This window comes from Helicoverpa armigera, chromosome 23, assembly GCF_030705265.1.
Source record: "Helicoverpa armigera isolate CAAS_96S chromosome 23, ASM3070526v1, whole genome shotgun sequence".
NCBI lineage: Eukaryota > Metazoa > Arthropoda > Insecta > Lepidoptera > Noctuidae > Helicoverpa > Helicoverpa armigera.
The window spans coordinates 2,545,157-2,557,286 of NC_087142.1; the positions used below are offsets into that span (position 1 = coordinate 2,545,157).

The 12,130-nt window shown below is 34.3% G+C and overlaps 1 protein-coding gene across 2 annotated transcripts in view; it reads left to right on the forward strand.

The window, feature by feature from the left end:
- Positions 1 to 1,093: 1,093 nt before the first annotated feature.
- LOC110371350 (atrial natriuretic peptide receptor 1) overlaps positions 1,094 to 12,130 on the forward strand; it is a 239,061-nt gene continuing 228,024 nt past the window's right edge. For both annotated transcript variants that reach the window (XM_064040918.1, XM_064040919.1), the window contains exon 1: positions 1,094 to 1,265. The gene's annotated coding sequence lies outside the window, so the exon portion shown is untranslated. The remainder of the gene's footprint in view (positions 1,266 to 12,130) is intronic.

Here is a 12,130-nt window from a genome sequence, read left to right on the forward strand (position 1 = left end):
GTTTATTAATTATTTATTACGTAGAATCTTCTCATCTTAAGGTAAACTTTTGGTAGAATTTTTATTTTGTTTTTGATTGATTTTCTTCTCAGTTGCTGAGTTTTGCTTACTTAAGAAATTCATTTTGGCGGAAAGGGTTGTTGCGTTCAGAAAACGGTTCACCATTTAATTTGATCCGTTCGAAGCTTTCGGAGTTTGCTTAGTCAAAAAAGGAATTGTAAAATAAATTGATTTTGAATTGCGGTTTCAAGTTTATGAACAAACCTTGTTTGAGAATTTTCTTATTCGTTGATTTTGCGTACGTGATTGCAGGAATCCAGCAGAATACCAGCATAATTTCTGCTTGCATTTTATATTTTTCTTTTTACCCACCTGATGTTTTCTTTTATTTCTTATTGAGGTATCTTTGTTGTATTTTTGTTTTTCTTTTTTTGATCCCAGTTTTTATTTGTCAGTGGTTAATTCAGAAGTACAACAGCGTATAATAAACTGATTATTTATAGTGTGAGCTAGCTATAAACGTCCTTAGTAGGTAATATCTACAATAGTTACCTAGCAACGTTTAGTCTTTGCCATCCGATCTTATTAAAGTGTTCTCAGAAATACTGATCAATTTGTGACCTGAGCGCGACAGTTATAGATGTTTGATGGCTGTTAATAATATTGTATCCTCTGATCAACAGTTTTGTTTTCCAAAAGACCCACCTTATCATTCCTACAATGTGCAAGGCCAAATTTACTACGCTATTTGTGACCGCGTGCTCAAGGCATACCAAATTGCCGATATACATATGCCAGGGTGTCGCTGACGACAGAAACGTCTAGGAGGACATCATCATATAACTCGACCATTTCCGAGCCCTTTCAAGCTTACGCATACAAACACATTATTAGCAATACGAAAACTTTTTATTACTCCTCTTTGTAAAATTCCGACAATTTAACCGAACTATTTACAAACACCTTCATTACAACCGCTTATCTTTCCCCAATGTCGACTTTTGAATTTGGTCGGGTAGTGATAAATATGTTTTGTAGTATCGAGACTTATCTCTAAACGCTGATGTTTTCAGTTCAGTACCGATTGCGAAGACGGCGGGAGAGGTCGCGTCGCGCTCGCAAATTTCGTACAAACATCGCGAAAACTTGTTGTGGTCAAATAAATATTTAAAAATATATTTCGTATAATATATGTAGTGTTAAGTTCTGTGATTAAGTGTAAAAAGTGAGTGAGAACTACCAAAAAGTGGATTATTTTGACGCACGTAAGTTTTTTTGCTTGTTTTTAATTTTATCTGTAGGCATGTTTTTGTTTAAGTATTGATAATAAAAAATTGGGTGAAGTACGTTTCGATTTTATGTCTGGAATTGTTGAAAAGGAAAGTCTGTATAGTTTTCGTATGTTTTGGTCCTTTGATCTAAAACTGGTACTTAGAACTTACCTACCAGTAAAAGTTCCATTGAAATTTTCCTGAGATAAATTGAACAAGAATGAAAAACATTTAATAAAGGCTTTTTATTTCCGTCAAAATGAAGACAAAACACAGAACATGTAAAAAATATAAGCAGAAGCGGGTTTTTATTGCAGTTTCGCACTATTCTTTACTTAAATATCTTTAAACGATAGGGTATTTATAAAAGAGTACAGAGCTACTGTAAATTAAATAAATATTTCAAAGAATCATGACTTAAATACGGTGCGTAATCAATGCTACAATTTTTGTACAAGAGATAGTTTCCGATAAAGCCAATAATTATGATAACCTATCTTTACCACGTTAACTAAACTGTGAATCATGTTCCTAAAATACATTAAAATCTATTATGTGAACATTTAATTATTTTTCTAATTACCAAATCGGCATAAATAATATAATACGATATGAAGTATGTTATCAGTTATGTTATCTTAAGAAAACGGTGGTAAATACTTTTAATAAATCGGGGATAATGAACGATAAAGCGATTTTTGGAGATACCGGGTTATTAATATCAATTTGTTTATGCATTTTTTTAGATATCGAGTGCATATCAGTATGTAGTACAACTGTCACACATTTACTCACTTAGTAATAACAATAACATCTAGACAGAAGATCAGCCAGCACAGAACATATTATTGTGGACAAGCGTACGCACAGACACAGGTGCACTCACTATTCCTTCACTCTCATAGCCCAATGGGACGGCAATCAGACACGTTCGGACAGAGATCAAGCAGCGTTGGACTTGCTCTCTGAATCGAAAATTAATTAAAGCATTTATGAAATCGTTTTCTTATACATAGCCATTGATAGAAAAAAACAATGTTATGTTATTTCGAAGTATTTAATTGTATTTGGTGGCTAAGTATAGTGATACAAACTAGAGCAGTCAAATCATTTGATTGTTTTAAATATTGGTTGGAACCAGTAACCCGGATTTATTCATAGGTTGACAATTATTTGGTAATTTTTAACTTATAAATTAATTTTGACAAATCCTTGTATTAGTTTTAAGTTTATTTTTATGTAAATATAGATGTAAATAGTTCATTTTAAAATGACAGTTGTATGTACCTAATAAATAATTTTGCAGTATTATCAAAACGATTGCTTTTAAAGAGGTATATTGCTAAAAGTTTAGACACCTTTTCTCTTGCAATATCGGTTTTCAGTATAACTAGACTGTTTCAGTAGTTTTCCCATTTAGCTAATTAGTTTCTGGTATCAATAGGTGACACTATTCATGCCACTGCGTATTGGTCGGAATTTTATCAATAGGTTATATTTCACTAAGGGATGCAAAATGTTTGGTTAGGTAATTTATTTATTCCTTTATTTCAGGCAACTAGGGCCCATAAAAAATAAAAATACACATATTATTTATAACAATACTTATAAACTAATATATACAATTATCCATATTAATATATACAGGTAATGCATTAGTAGATTTTTTCATTTTTTTTCCTTGATGTTTTTGTATTAAAAACCGATAATAGTTGGTTACTCGTACTTAATGTCAATAAATTAGGTACTTTGGCTAAATAATTAGGTAAATAGTACAGTGAAAAAACTGATATAATATTATCTTTAGTTACGGGTAATTAAACATGTTAAATCATGATTACCTATTATAATAAGCTTAAAAATTAGGCCTTATTTGCAGCAACATAAAATTATGTAAAGACATTATTTAATGGGTGTAACAAATTATGATTTTTATTATTTCTACCCCAATTTTCAGCTTGTCAGCTACCCCGATTATCCTTTATAGGTAACTAAACGCTGTCATAAAATTAAACGCGATGTCATTAGGCGTGTCATTATGTAAAAATGTCGTCAATATTACCCTCGTATAAGAATTGAGGAAAATTCTTATTTGAAAATCTTTGTTATTAGTTACTGTTAAACCATTGCCAAAAACTTGATTTTGAGTATTGGTCAATAATTTAATCATTTGGTCAGTCGGGATCCTTTGCAGCAGTTTCGCGGTGTTTATCATAGCTCAAGAGAAAGGCTTCACACATTCAAATAAAAGGAAACCCATCTCCATCCCTAAGATATCAACTAACTCTATAAAAAATTTCATCAGCATCGCTATAGCCGTTCTAGCGCAAAAGCATAAAAAACATTCTCGAACCTCGATGGTCCCGTGCCGCAATAATTTAGCTTCTTTCTATATAAAGTATGAAAGCACTTATCTAATTAATAAAACCAACTTCAAACACACGTCACAAAGCTAAGAAAGCAAGCGATTAGGACATTGTATCAAGTTTACCACGTTGATAGGTCAAGGTGAAACTATGTTTATGGGGTGTTATATTTTTCCTTCAAGCTTTTTCTATTTTTTTTTAATAAATAGGAATAATAAAAGTGACAATTGCAAAATTTTGGAATCTTACTTGTTTTCAGGTTAAAAATTATGTTGAGAGAATTTAAAAAATAAGACTGCTTATGGCCATGCAGAATTTCAAAGTCTTTAACATGCAACTGAAACCGAAAGCAGAACCGTATATGAGAATAAATAATGATACGAGGAAAACACAAAGAATGCGTGTTAGTAATACCTAATACAAAAATAACTACAATTCATGTAATTTGTTCAGCATTCTTCTTCTTCTTTCGAGTCGATGACATGTCATATGAGACTACACTATGTCAGCCCAATATTCCGCCACAGCGAGAGCACGGTTCAGCATTTACCTCTTAGCTTATATTTTTTCAATGATTACCGTTACCTTCAAATTGACAGATTAACAGAAGTCTATTTATAGATATTTCTTTCATTTTTACGTATTTATACATTTATATACATATCAGTTCGGTGCTAAAGTCCTGAAATTGACGTCAGAACGTCGACAGACAGATTTTCGCATCCGACCTTGGATATCTGTCACAAAGATTGACAATATGTCCAATAATGTTAAGACATTGTGGTAGGTTGTAAAGGTTTGTGTGAACATAAGGAAATATAAGTGCGACAATATTTTGGCATGTAACTGAAGGAAATACTTAGTGTTTTAAAAATATTCAGCAACTGGATTTTGTCAACTAGAATCACCAGAGTCCTGAAGAAGCTTCTCCGAACATCTCATAAATAAGCTCATAACAGATATTTGTTCAATGAAGACATGACGATTATCTAGCTAGGTTTATGGTTAGTTTGTTATAATGTGCCCTTTGTCATGGCAGAAAACTAAAGCTCAATTTTTTGAATTAAATAATATTGGATAATCAATGATAATAATTTTAGAACCCGCAATTATTGTTTAATTCCTGCTTACTGTATTTGACTTTTACTACTACGAGTATTTATTTTTGTCTATGGCAACCGATGTCGTCGATATATCCAGCCCAAACGCGCCAAATCCAACGACAGATTGACAGTTGACAGATTGACGCCTATCCTTTACCGGCACGCACATGACTATTTTATTAGATCGATAGAAAACGGTATCACGTTTTATGAAATTCCAGTCCCGATAATAGACTATTCCATGCATGGGACTGGTATTTTATAAAGATATAGACTGGATATTGGTGGGACGTTTTTAAAGTCTGGCCTATTAATCCTATAAGTCTAATATCTGTAAATGTCAATAATAATATTATTCAATATAAAAAAATAACGTCAAATAATTCTACTGAATTTTGAAAGTTCACATCAAATTGGTAACGGTTATAATTGAATACGAACGTTTCCTCGTAAATACGTATTACCTGATGTTCGTTTATGTATGTAGGTACACAAAGTTTACATAATAGAATAAGTTCAAACGACTCCATATATCACATCATTCTCACTTCATACAATAATAGAAAAAAATATGAATTCAATTTGCGTCCCTTGAATTTATGAACCCCGCTTATTGATTTAGGGTCCCAAAGGATGGCAAACGGGTCCCAATCTTTCAATTCCTTTATCCAGATACATAAAAGAGGTTCTATATCTAACATTCCTATCATACGGTGGCGTTCCTGTGATGTTGGAAGCGACTTACTATTGGAATCAGTTTGGTCAATATTTGAAGCCGGCTTCTCAAATAATATTAAAAGTCCTCATTTGACCAATATTTGTACAAACATTTGGAAGGTTAATATGATTTACCAGAGATAAAGAACCATACTTGGTGCGAGTATTAGCCAATTGTATTTTCGCAATCCATACATTAGTCGATCACGTTGGGGCCAACTTCAAAGTTGGCTGGCAAGACAAATTGTAGGCCACAAATTTCAGTACAAGTAGCAACTTGACAAGTAATTTTCCACTCCCATCAATGTCATGTGATAGCGACATCTTCGATACATTTCAGATACAGTCCTTATCTAAATACTGTAACACTATCTATACCGTTAAAATATCTCTACATTTTTTACAAATAGATTTTGTGAACTGATTAAACATACATTTTTAGTTAAGGTATTTTTTTTACTGTAGAAATTGAGTCATACCTGAAAAAGCTATAGGAATGGACACGTGCAGTTGATTTGTTGTTATCCCATTTAAACAAAAGAAAGTGCACGATAAGTGTGATGTGTGTGTCAGTGTTATCGCAACTCCTAAACCGATAATCTTCGATCATTGATGAAAATCCGTGAACCAGATCATAATCTGTGTACTAAAAACTAAGAAAGATGTTTTATTTCTGTTTTGAAACCAGTTGCAACCCGGTATGTTTTCAAACCTTTGATTTGAAATGGAGACATCTAGAAATGCCAATTGCTTGCTCAACATTAAATCGGTTCACCTGTACGGAATAACGATTTTAATTAACTCCTCTATTTGCAATACATTTCTGGACCAAAGCTGCTATTGAATTTAGCCATAACACCCTATTCACCTGCGAGTAATTTAGTCGACAAATTCAATTACAAACTTTTCTGTTTTGAATTTACGCTCCTGCTTCCCGGCCAATTACGTACGTCAATTTTAATAACTTTTTTTAAGTTTTCATGAACCACATAAACCACTTTGCATGTACCTACTCACTACTAAGTACCTAGTTTTTTACCTATGTTCTTAAACGAGTTTTAAGACTGAATATTTCGCTAGGATATGAAGTTAGAAGGAGTAGAAGATTGTCATGGTATAGGCATGAAATGAGGAGGGATGATACGCATGCAACAAAGCGTGTGCTAAGTATGAATGTAGATGGATGGAGAGGAAGAAGGGCGACCTAAGAAAAGATGGATGGATTGCCTGAAAGATGACATGAATAGGAAGGGAGTGAGTGTCAGTATGACGAGTGACAAGGGAAAATGGAAGAGGATGGCATATTGCGCCGCCGACCCCAAATAAAATTCAGGAGGAAGAACAAGTTAAGTCATAAGGAGTAATTTACTTTCCCTATACTACTAGATGTTATATATCTGGGATCAAATATAAAACTTCTCAAAATTAAAGGTTCTGAGCTTTTAAGAATCCCGACATAATTGGCGACCCTGCTTTTTTACTTTACACAGAGCGTAATCAGCTGCCGAGTTTTGCCATAATGATCATCTTGTTCCCTAATTTTGCATGCCGTAAACCACGGAGTTTCTTTTTACCTTATAAGTTACCCTAAAATGTGGGTGAGACCACGGGATACACTAATTTATACGTATATACGTAAAATTTTGTCTGTGTGAGATCTTTGTTAGCCTTCCACGCAAAAAAATTTGGATGGATTCTGATGAAACTTGGCAGTAATATTGCAGTCTGCTTCTTATCGGAAAGTATTTTCCTAGTGTCGAGGGTGAAACCATGGGACACATAAACACCAATACTAATTTAATAAAAAACCGGCCAAGTGCGAGTCGGACTCGTGCACGAAGGGTTCCGTAAATTACAGTTAAATCAACCTATCTCAAAAACTATAAGAGATACTGTGATCAAACCAAAAATCGTTGAAAGAGTTAATTAGCATGCATCACCTCTATTTTTTTTAGAATTTTATACCCCGTAGTTATAAAAATAGAGGGGGGGGGACATACTTTTTACGACTTTGAGAGCTGATATCTCAAAAACCGTTCACTTTAAGAAAAATGTTTTTTAGAAAACTTTATATCATTTTAAAAGACCTTTCCATTGATACCCCACACGGGTATGTACATCGAAAAAAAAAATTTCATCCCTCAGTTACATGTATGGGGGGCCCCACCCCCAATTCTTTTTTTTACTATTTAGTGTCATATTTTTGTAGCGGTTCATACAACACATATTCCCATCAAATTTCATCACTGTAGTACTTATAGTTTCCGAGTAAATCGGCTGTGACAGACGGACAGACGGACAGACGGACAGACGGACAGACGGACATGACGAAACTATAAGGGTTCCGTTTTTGCCATTTTGGCTACGGAACCCTAAAAAGGAAACATTTTTTTGTTTGTTTGATTCCTAAAGGCTACAAAGCCTGGTTTGTACCCGAAACTACTGAGTCGATTTGAAAATATCTTTCATCGTTGGAAAGCTACACTCTTCCCGAGTCACAGGCTATATTTTATCTCGGTACGAGCAGAATTTCCCACGGGATGCGGGTGAAACCGCGGGAAAACGGCTAGTCATACATATGTCACATAAAATGTTCCTACTTTTCCCCCATCTCAGTATAACATGAAAATAACGTCCCCGAATCTGATGTCACCAAAGTCAAGCCTTTTATGTACCCTCTAAAAGTTCGGGGTCTCATTTATAGGTCACTATATTAAATAGATTTAAGAACTTGGGTTACTTTCTGTTCTAGGTAAGTTGTTTACGACTTCCCTTGTTTTTGGGGCCGGTTAATAAAATAAGTTTGTCTTTGAGAGAAGTTTGAATTCTGTTTTGAAAGACGTAAGGGATCATATATTTGTTATTTGATGTTTTTCTTCATGTGAAAGAGAATAAGAGATATTCGAGAGAATCGTATTACAACATACCTAGCTTTTGTTTACCGTCGCCTTTCGCTAGCTTTGGAATTAATTTGAGTTTTCAAATATCCTGGATTTTATAAATGTTTTTTGGCTTTTTAAATCATTTCAATAATTTTGGATCAAAGATTTATAAACAACAAAATTTGTTAAAATATTCATAAAAATCAATTAGAAATATTTACCCATATAACCCATGACTATATCATACACATTTTAATTTCAAACGTTTACATTATAAGCCTAAACCAACATGTTTTATTATTTTTAATTAAGTATTTGTTTGTTTATGTTGCGTTGGAAGTGAGAAATCGGCGGTCTTGATAAATGACCGGGGTACGCGTTGCCCCGCGACTGTGACAAAGATGCAATCCATCACGCGGAAGGACAAAGTTCAAGGGTTCAAAGCAAGAAGTAATGGAGTGCCCTACTTATATTAACTACAGGAAAATCCGTACTTCAATAGGTATCTACAGTTCGCGAATTAGCCGTCTCAAGTTATTTCAAATTGGATTAGGATAAAGGAAAAAGGATCCTGTTTGGATTTTTTCGGAAGTGTTTGCGTGTCGTTGGCAAACTTTTTTGACGTTCACATTTACCTCGAATAGACATTCAACAAAAACAACGATTTCAAACTTTAACAACGTCCACATTTAACCAGAATACTAGATGATATGTTACCGAACAAGTAGGTAACGCATGACAAATATTAATTATTGAAGATGCTCACTAGGATTGCGTACCGATTTTTTACCTATATCCGCATAGATTAACGCTTGGTTGCTATTTGTTTGTGGTCACATCATTTGATTACCATTGTTTATTCATTAACTGGTTTTTAATTTGCTTGCGAAATATCCAAAATGTAGTCATCAAAAGGCTCGTGGCTCGATCGATCATAGAGTTAAGCAACGCTTCGCGACATGAAGAGTTCTTCCGTGTTTGCTTTCAAGTGAATGCTCATTCTGTCCTCACCTAAAACATTATTTTTTGAAGAACATCGAAAAACTGCTCAGTCTGTTTATCTCAAAATGTGACCTAATCGTCGTTACAGCTTTTTTAACGTCCCACTGCTGGTCACAGGCCTCCTCTCACCTCTCAGGATTGAGCGTTAATCACCACGCTTGCTAAATGCGGGTTGGTGATTTCAGACTAAATAGTCCAGGTTTCTTCCTCTCTTCTATAAAGTAATTTTCAAATAGCAAACGGATCTAGGATTTTCATTGTTGTTATTTTATAGTCAGTGTAGTACGTGTGTATATAGAATATGCTTCAAAACACGAGGAAACGGAGTTTGTTTTGCAGTTGCAGAACAAAGTTTAGCTTAGGCAACCTGACGGGTAACGCTCTAAACAAAACAGATTTAAAAGTGTTTTACAATGTTTTGTGTATTTCGTGTAATACGAAGCAACAAACACTTTCACAAACAGGAGTCCGAGCGCTTTACCTTTCAACAGTTGTCAGTTTCTTTTGAATATTTTGTTGTATATCAAAATTACTAGCTGGATAAAACGTACCATGTAGCTTACGTAGATATGTAGTTCCTGAGCTTTGCGCATTCAAAGAAACAAACTCTTTAGCATAATAATATTAGTAGGAAATCGTAGAAGACCATTAAAAAAGAACCGGCAAAGACCAATTAATTTAAGCTTCCTATATATAAACCTATATTGTTACTAAGATAAAAATGTGTTTTCAATATGAAAAGATGTAATTCGTCATACGTTTACACAGGGCACATTAATTCATGATGACAGCTATTGTGATGGATTGCCCTCGAATTGGTTGCTATGCTAGTACACGTCTTGGATTACTGCCTAGAAATGGTATCGTATCCAACAAGAGAAATGTAGTTTTTAATATATTTTTCGTCATAAAATATATGCACACTATATACTTACATTTATAAACTTTAACATTGGCATGTTGTATGGCAATGCTAGTTCTTTGTCATCGGGCAAAGCTGGCTTTTCGTCGAAATAAGCCAGCCCTCTGGTCACGTGACGAGTCTTTTCTTTGTGTAATAAATAAAATATATCCAGAAAAAAAGGATTACAATAAAAAAACGCTGAGTAAGTAAGTATATTTAGAAAACGTAGGACGACCAAAGAAATGATGGATGGATTGTGTGAAAGACGATAATTATGGCTGGCCTATCTAGACACGCAACTCGTTTGTTTTTTCGTTTGGGAATCAAAACTGCAACTGAGAAAACCACTCTCCGAAAGTGATGAGCAAGTAATGATTTTTTTTAAACGTCGCTCCAGGCCTAAATAAATAAATGTCGCTTTTAGCTTGTATAATTGATTTAAATGCCTGTGGCGGGGTTGATCAAATTCCGTTTCAAAATGTCGAACCCAAAGTAAAATTCCTGGTTACTTTTTTAACAACACCAGCCGGGCAGCCTTTCGAAGTCCGTACACGTTTCTATACCCATAAGAATAAGGCTCAAAATCCAACACAACAATGTCTGTATCATCCCAATTTGTGAGGACGCCGGGTGACTTAGAATCGACGAAGAGAACTGTTTCATATTTTGCTTGTAGAACGTGGAGAACAAAACAGTTAGCGGAGGTGTCAAGCGGAAAATTGCCTAAGATGGTCGCGCGCTAAAATGCGGAGAAGCGGGAGACGAAAGATGTTACTGTATTCGCCCTTATACGCCTTCTTTGGACCCGATAGTTTTTTGTAATGGGTGCCTAAAATGGTTGACAGATGTAGAAAGTACCCGAACGCGTCTGAGTTCACTATAAATGATCGTTTTCGTCATACCTACCGTACGAATTTGACCTAGAAGAAGACGCCTGACCTACCTGCATTATGGCATCTCCGCTCATCTATCTTTACTCCATGGAATCCAGAGAATTGTACCAGAGATTGCTTGTAGAGGCATATGCGTGAATGTCGGGAGCGTTCTAAAATACAGCAGTTGAAAATCGAATTTCAAAGCTGCAGTCAAATTGTTGTTTCAAAACCTTCAAAACACTGGTTTTGGGTTTTGCTTGGTACCGTACAAGCGTATTCAGGACTTCTATTGATAGAGAATTCGGTAATGTCGTCCTATTTAGTAGAAGGCCTATTTGGGACATTACATTAGCGATTCAAAGCAAACATTGAAGCGTTTGTGGGTAAACCGAAATGGTAGGTATGTGACACTTTGAGTAATGGGTGTTTTGTCCCATTCTTTAGAGGCAAAATGTTTTGTCTGTTTACATAAATAGTAGTATATTTTATTCTAGATTTATTTGAAGTCTGCAATTTTGATACAATACAATTTGATGTGTGTTTGCGATCTGCAAAAAAATGAAACAATAATTGTGGCAGTATAAGGAAGTACCTTTTGAGGGTTATATTTAATCAAATAATTTATTATTCACATGAATCATAAAAGTATTAAATAATAATATTTAATGGATAGTACTATCAAACCAAAGCATATCATATATTTTGTAACATGATTAAACGGTTTTTATATAACAAGGAATTCCCCTGATTCTGTAGATAAGCTAAAACTCTACTGATATTCATAATCCTGCAATTAAGCGCTTTTTTGCGTAAAAGTATTGCCGATATTTCTAGACAACTCGTAATGTTTTTGCTTAGGAAAATTGTGACAATCTGTCAAGACTAGAATAATTTTGCATTACAAAAAAACATTTTGGAGATATTTGTTTTTAGTTTATTGTGAATCACTTTTTTTATTTGTTTAACCTTGTAAATATTTAATATTAGCACTAAATAAAACATGGAAGTAT